Source organism: Petaurus breviceps, unplaced genomic scaffold (assembly GCF_028583685.1).
Source record: "Petaurus breviceps papuanus isolate PSGF00001 unplaced genomic scaffold, PetGlider_PUasm1.0 207, whole genome shotgun sequence".
NCBI lineage: Eukaryota > Metazoa > Chordata > Mammalia > Diprotodontia > Petauridae > Petaurus > Petaurus breviceps.
In genome coordinates, this window is record NW_027185850.1 from 32,736,272 (window position 1) to 32,742,285 (window position 6,014).

Here is a 6,014-nt window from a genome sequence, read left to right on the forward strand (position 1 = left end):
ATGTGTGAACTGTATTTGCACTGATTTTTTTTAATGTTTTCTGTCATTTTTCCCAATGAACATGTCAATAGGAATACAGTTGGACAAAGATGACATATTTAAGAGTAGTAATGGACTATGACCTATGGGGTTCTTCATGCTGTCTCACTTCTTTTTCAATATTCTTCTCCCTTCCCCCATCACCGCAGAAGCAAAAGGCGGCCAATGTAAAACAGAAGTCTGTTTTGTATTTTTGTCTGTTTCGTGGTCAATATACCCCAAAATCAAAACCTGATAGTCAGATCTTTGGTGATTCCCCTCACCACACTAGGTTGCTAGGTTGGTGCTTGGACAAAAGATGCAATCTGTTATCAGAATATATCAAAAGTCATCCTGGGTTGGTTGAATTCACCTGAGTCTGTGATCCACTGGCCACAGCCTCTGAGAAGCCAGGCACTATAAGTCTTTCCATTATCCTTTGGGCCAACTGTAATAGTTATTTTTTAGAGACAGTGGTGCTCCCTGATTTGCCAACAGGGTAAAGGTGTTAATAAGATGGGATTTTATGTCAAGGAGCCTTGGAATCACTGAAATCACACGACAAAGAGACATGGGAGTGGGGCTTTTGTCTTACTAAGGAGAAATAAGTATCTCAGGATACCAGGAATTTAAAAAAACACAAAGCAGCCTGTGAACCACCAGAAATAACACTTTACTAAGAGGTCCAGACCAGCATTCTATTTATGACCCTGTCGACGTGTTTTATTACACCTGAAAATGCTTTGCAAATGTATTATAAGGACAACATTCCACACTGATAGTCTAATGTAGGCACTTTATATTAAGCAGAGGCTCTCTGTCTTGTTAGGATGATCTACTTACTCAAGTTAAATATAAAAAATTGCTGCAAAGACTTATCGATTCAAATATTTTAAAAACAAAATAGTGAACAGGGAAATCATACCTATTTACCTGCATAGTTTTCTATAACTCCTCTTTACCATTCTGAGGTGAATATCCAAAACTTTGGATAGATTTTAGAACTAAATAGCTAGGAGTTGGGATCATGCATTCAAGATTTAGAAATCCTAGACTGTAATTTAGGTAGAGTATCCAGATGCTGGGTCAACAGAAAGAGGTCATTCACAAAATGACTGAGAATACTTCAAGTGTCCAGGTCCTGAATGAGACTGAAAAAAACAGTTTGCCTTGGAGAGGCAGTACCTCTGAATAAGGCATAATTTCATGCCTGAGAATAAGATCATATAGTGACATACACACACAACCAAATCAAAATAAAAAGTCAATCAATAACTTTAGCAGAATGCCTGGAACATAGCAGGAGCTAATAAATGTTAGATGAATACAAAAGTAACTGGTGCTTTAGCTATGAAAGACAGACAAGCTGGATTTGACATAAAAGCAACACTATTTTATATAAAGGTAAACAGGGTCAGAAAAAATCTGTCCTACTGTGTGGCTCTACAGCAGAGAGTTCCCTCAAAGCCTGCCAACTGGCCCAGGCACTCAGTAGGTCTAAGTACTCAGCAAAGTGGAAAGTCTGCACAAGAAACTCAGGAGGAAAGGGAAGCTTCCGCCCTCCCCGCCCCCCTCCCCCCCATCAATTCTGGCGCCTGAATAAGAAGAGAAAAAAATGGGAATCAAAGGACAGCATGTGAGCTGTGACATCACCATCTTCTAGGAAGCTAAGAAGAAGAAGCCCCTTCACTTTCTCATGCTGCCCCCAAGCTCTGGCACTTTCTGAATTCCAGTAACAATTTCCAGACCATAACCTGTGCTAGAACTGAGTCGCTGCTTTTGATTGCTTTTAATTAGGAAACACTCGGAGAGCAGCACTAAACACAGAACCCAGGAAGCGCTAAAGCAGCAGGGCGAGAGCTGGGCTGAGTTTCCATGGGCAGCAAGGCTTCCTCTCCCAAATGAACTCATCTCAGCAGCTGCCCAGTGGAGCTGCCCAGAGCAGGGTCCAACTCAGATGGAGCCCACAAAACAGTGCACAAGAGGCCAGAGTGACTCAGAAAACCACGTACTAGCACTATCTAAGCTGTCCAATGTTATCTATTTTATTAAATACTTCCCAGTGGCATTTTATTATTTTTTTTTGTTAAAGCAATTGGGGTTAAGTAAGTTGCTCAAGGTTACACAGCCAGTTATTTCTGTGTGTGGTGCTAAGTATCTGAACCCAGATTTGATCCCAGGTCATCCCAACTCTGGGACCGGTGCTCTTACTCACTGCACCACCTGGCCGCCCCTCCCAGTGGCATTTTAATCTAGCTCAGCCAGCACTCCTGTAGAGCTTGCCAAAAGACCCCTGGCCCAGACCACTGAGGGTAACCCATCAATTATGTGACAGTGGGACTTGAGCTCAGGTTTTCGTGGCTCTAGGCCCAGCTTTCAATCCCCTACACCATGCTGCCTTCTAAAATGTTCCCAGACCATAGATTTAGAGGAGGCAGCAACCTGAAAAGTTGTCTAGTTGAGTAGTCCAGGCCTCTCGTTTAACTGGTAAGGAAAGTGGGGTTCAGAGAAGGAGGTGATTTGTGTAGGGCCAAACAGCTAATAAACGTCCCAAGTCATTCTAACTCCTAATCTTAAACCATTACACCTATTGCCTCCCATCCCTCTTTCTCTCCTGCCTTCTCTCTGTGAGCAGAAAGCAGACTTCATGACAGATAATCAGGTTCTGCATGGAACACAAGGATTTGGGGCTCTTCTTGTTAGGCAGATACACACAATAAGAAATAAAATACGGGCAATGCCCTCGCCTTCTTCTCTGAGTACCTGTTCTTCTCTATATCCACGTCCATGAACATTTAGAGGATCTTGGCAATAAAATAACCTTGAGATGCTAAGCTTCCAGACAGCCCTAATGGGATTCCTTAGATAGAAGCCTCCACCACCTCCCCCCATGGGACCATGATGTGACCCTTCCCAGGGGCACATGCACTTTCCCAAGGAGCCCCTGAAGGTGGAAAATCCTCCAAGAGCCATACAAATAAGTTTTGGGGGACACTAGAGAGGGCTTTTTGGTCAGGTGGCTCTCTGGGTGAAAGGCTGCCACTGGGCACAGTTGCTAGAGATGGGGAAGGTAAGTTGGGGTGTCTCTGAAGCAACGTCTTTCTTCCTTGGTCATGGAATATTCAAGGCAGAATTTATGTGGAAGGGAAGACGGAAACAGACACTACATTAAAGCAGCTGCATGGCCTCATGCAAGTCTCTGCCTCCATCTATAAAATGCCCGAGCTGCAGCAGACGATTTCCAAGGTCATTCCTGTTTGATAAATCTACACTTCTGTCATTATCTTCTACACCAAGTATTCAGTCACAAGGAAGACAAATTCATAAAATCCCATCCACAGAAGGAGTGTGAGAAGCCAGAAGCCAGCCCTCGCCTCCACACTATCTCAGCCATGCGTGAGGGGAGGGCTCCCTACCTGCAGAGGGACCTCATGCATTCTGAGTCAGCTCTGCCAGTAAGCTTCCTCACCTGGGGACAAACCTCCCTGTGCCCTGAGCTACAAAGACCAGGCACGGGGCCCTCTGCATATCACAGCCCTTCATGTTGTTTCAAACAAGAATGCTTTTAGACTCTACGTTTCACCATATAAAGCCATCACCTGATGCCCAGTTCTTTTTAGGGTCAGTTTCCCTGTCTTGAAGGATCTGCCTCTGCCTCTGCAGCTGTGCTCCACATCGCTCCATTTTACCCTGGTATTCAGAAACACCTTCGGGTGCCTATCTCTGCCCGTGCCCCCTTTTGTCACAACGTCAGAGAGAAAGCTCTCTAGATCAGGGGCTCTGCCCTCATCTGAGCAAGTTCCCTTTCCCCAGTGTGTCCTCCAGTGTTACGACTACCCACAGGCAGCGGCGTGCCTGGGTACTCCTGGAACCTGGGCACGAGTCTCGGAGGGCAGAAGCAGTTTGCAGACCCCACTGTGCAATGCAAGGCTGTTTTCTTTCTCCAACAGCCAAAGCCACCTGAAGGCGGTCACCCTGGGAGTCTGGGATGGAAGGCCTCTGAAGCATCCCTTCTCAATCACCCTCCCACCCCTCCCAAGTCACGCCTTTATTTCCTTTTGTTTCACCCCCATCCCTTCCCTTCTGGGATTCTTCTCATCCACCCAAATGCTGCTCTCCTCATCATTTCCGTGAGTCCCATCCTCAACAATGTTTTGTAGGTTTTTATTTTTTTTTTATCACATTTTATAATGCTAATATCTACTCAACTATTTTTAGTGTCATCTTTTTTTTACATTCACTCTTTCAAGCCTCACAACCTCAGAAGGGTAGATGTTCCAGGTTATTCTCATTTTACAGATTAGAAAACTGAGGCTAAAGGGAGGTAAGTGACTTTTCTAAATGTCAAAGCCTCCTCAGAGGCCCCTGGGCTCCAAACCCCACCATCCATTACCAGTCTCCCTCTCTGACTTTTTACAAAAAAGAAGCAGCAGGACTGAGATCACCTCAGGGAAAGCTGTTTCCATGGTATTTTTTACAGGAAGTTATAATAAACTCCACTTGAAATCTCAAGAGTTTTTCCTATTTCTGGATTAAAGGAGGTAATTAGGTTTTTAACCAAGAGGTTAAAAGATGTTAGGGGATTTTTTTCCTATTAACACCAACCCATTAAAGCTCTGAAGACGCTCTTATCACTGCACAGTACTGTGGAAGTGGTCCTGGAATACTTCTGTAGAGAAATGAAACTAACCACGGCAGACACGCACCTCTTAGAGAGAAAGACTGCAGGATTTTTAAAGAGACCATGCTGTCCTTGGACAGCAGTGGAGTGGCCTTGGGTCAGCAGGGAAGCCAGGGCTTCGGCTCCCCAGCTTGCCCCTCTGCTCTGCCACCAGGGTTTACAGCTGCCATGGAAACAGAGAGGAAGTCCAGGTGGCCGATCTCCAGCAGGCAGGGCTAAAGTCCTCACTGAACAAGGTGAAAAATGACCTTGACGCTTTCCCTGAAATGTCGCACACAAGAGAGTCACAACCCTGCCCATAGTCCAACAAGAGAATTAAGGAGGATGACTGACAGCTGGATCTTCCTTTCTTTCACAGATCCACCTTTCGTCTTTGTGGGTCCTGGTTTTTGAGGACCAGAGAACCCTTCTACAACTTAGCACACTGTTTAATGGACTGCTGTGGTCAAGAAGTCACCACCTGGGGGCCAGACCTCCCATGACAAATCTCTATGGACTAGGTTGAAAACCCGGGATCACCCCCAAAGTCCAATAAGACATCTCAGCAGGGCTCTGGCGGACGCCAGCACCCCGAAATTCCCCGGGTTTCCATACTCAGTTTCTGGTGGGGGGGTAGGGCTCATCCTCAACTCTCCCCTCTGCCTCACTCCTCATGTCGGAGAGTTCTGCCCCCACAACACAGCTCACATGTGCTCTCCTACCCCATTCCCACAGTCAGCACCCCTCTCCCCCCGACCCCAGCCTCTCCCTTCTCCAGCTCAGCTCCACTGGGCCAAACTATCTTCCCAGAGCACAGGGCCGCCCGGTCATTGCCCTGCTGAAGAAGCCGCCCTCTCCCTCCGGCCCACAGGATAATTCAGAAACTCTGGCGTTTGACTTGTAAAGCCTTTCACAGGCCTGCTCCGGGTCACCGGCCACATGCTCGCCATGCTCCAGCCAGGCCGGGCCCTCGGCCCTCCCCTTGCCCCATGGGAGCTGGCTTTCTCCAGGGCTCAGCTCCAGGGGCAGTTTCCTATGGAAAGTCATATACTTCGTCACTGTATTTCATTTTCTGTTCGCGGGAGACACGCTCCTTTTTTCCTTTCGATTGGCAGTGCGGCCGCAGGCCCTGGGACACAAGTATCCCTAAGTGCTCGTCAGTGATGAACGCAACGCCCCACGTTCTGGGCAAGAACAAGGCCAGGAGCAGCAAGGAGAGAAGCGGGCCCTGGGTTTGGCAAACCCTGAGCCCGGAGCGGCCGTTCTGCGAGACACCGCCGCACTCTGTGCTCAAGGCCAGCGGAAGGAGACGCTGAGAGGGAAGGGGGAGGAGAGG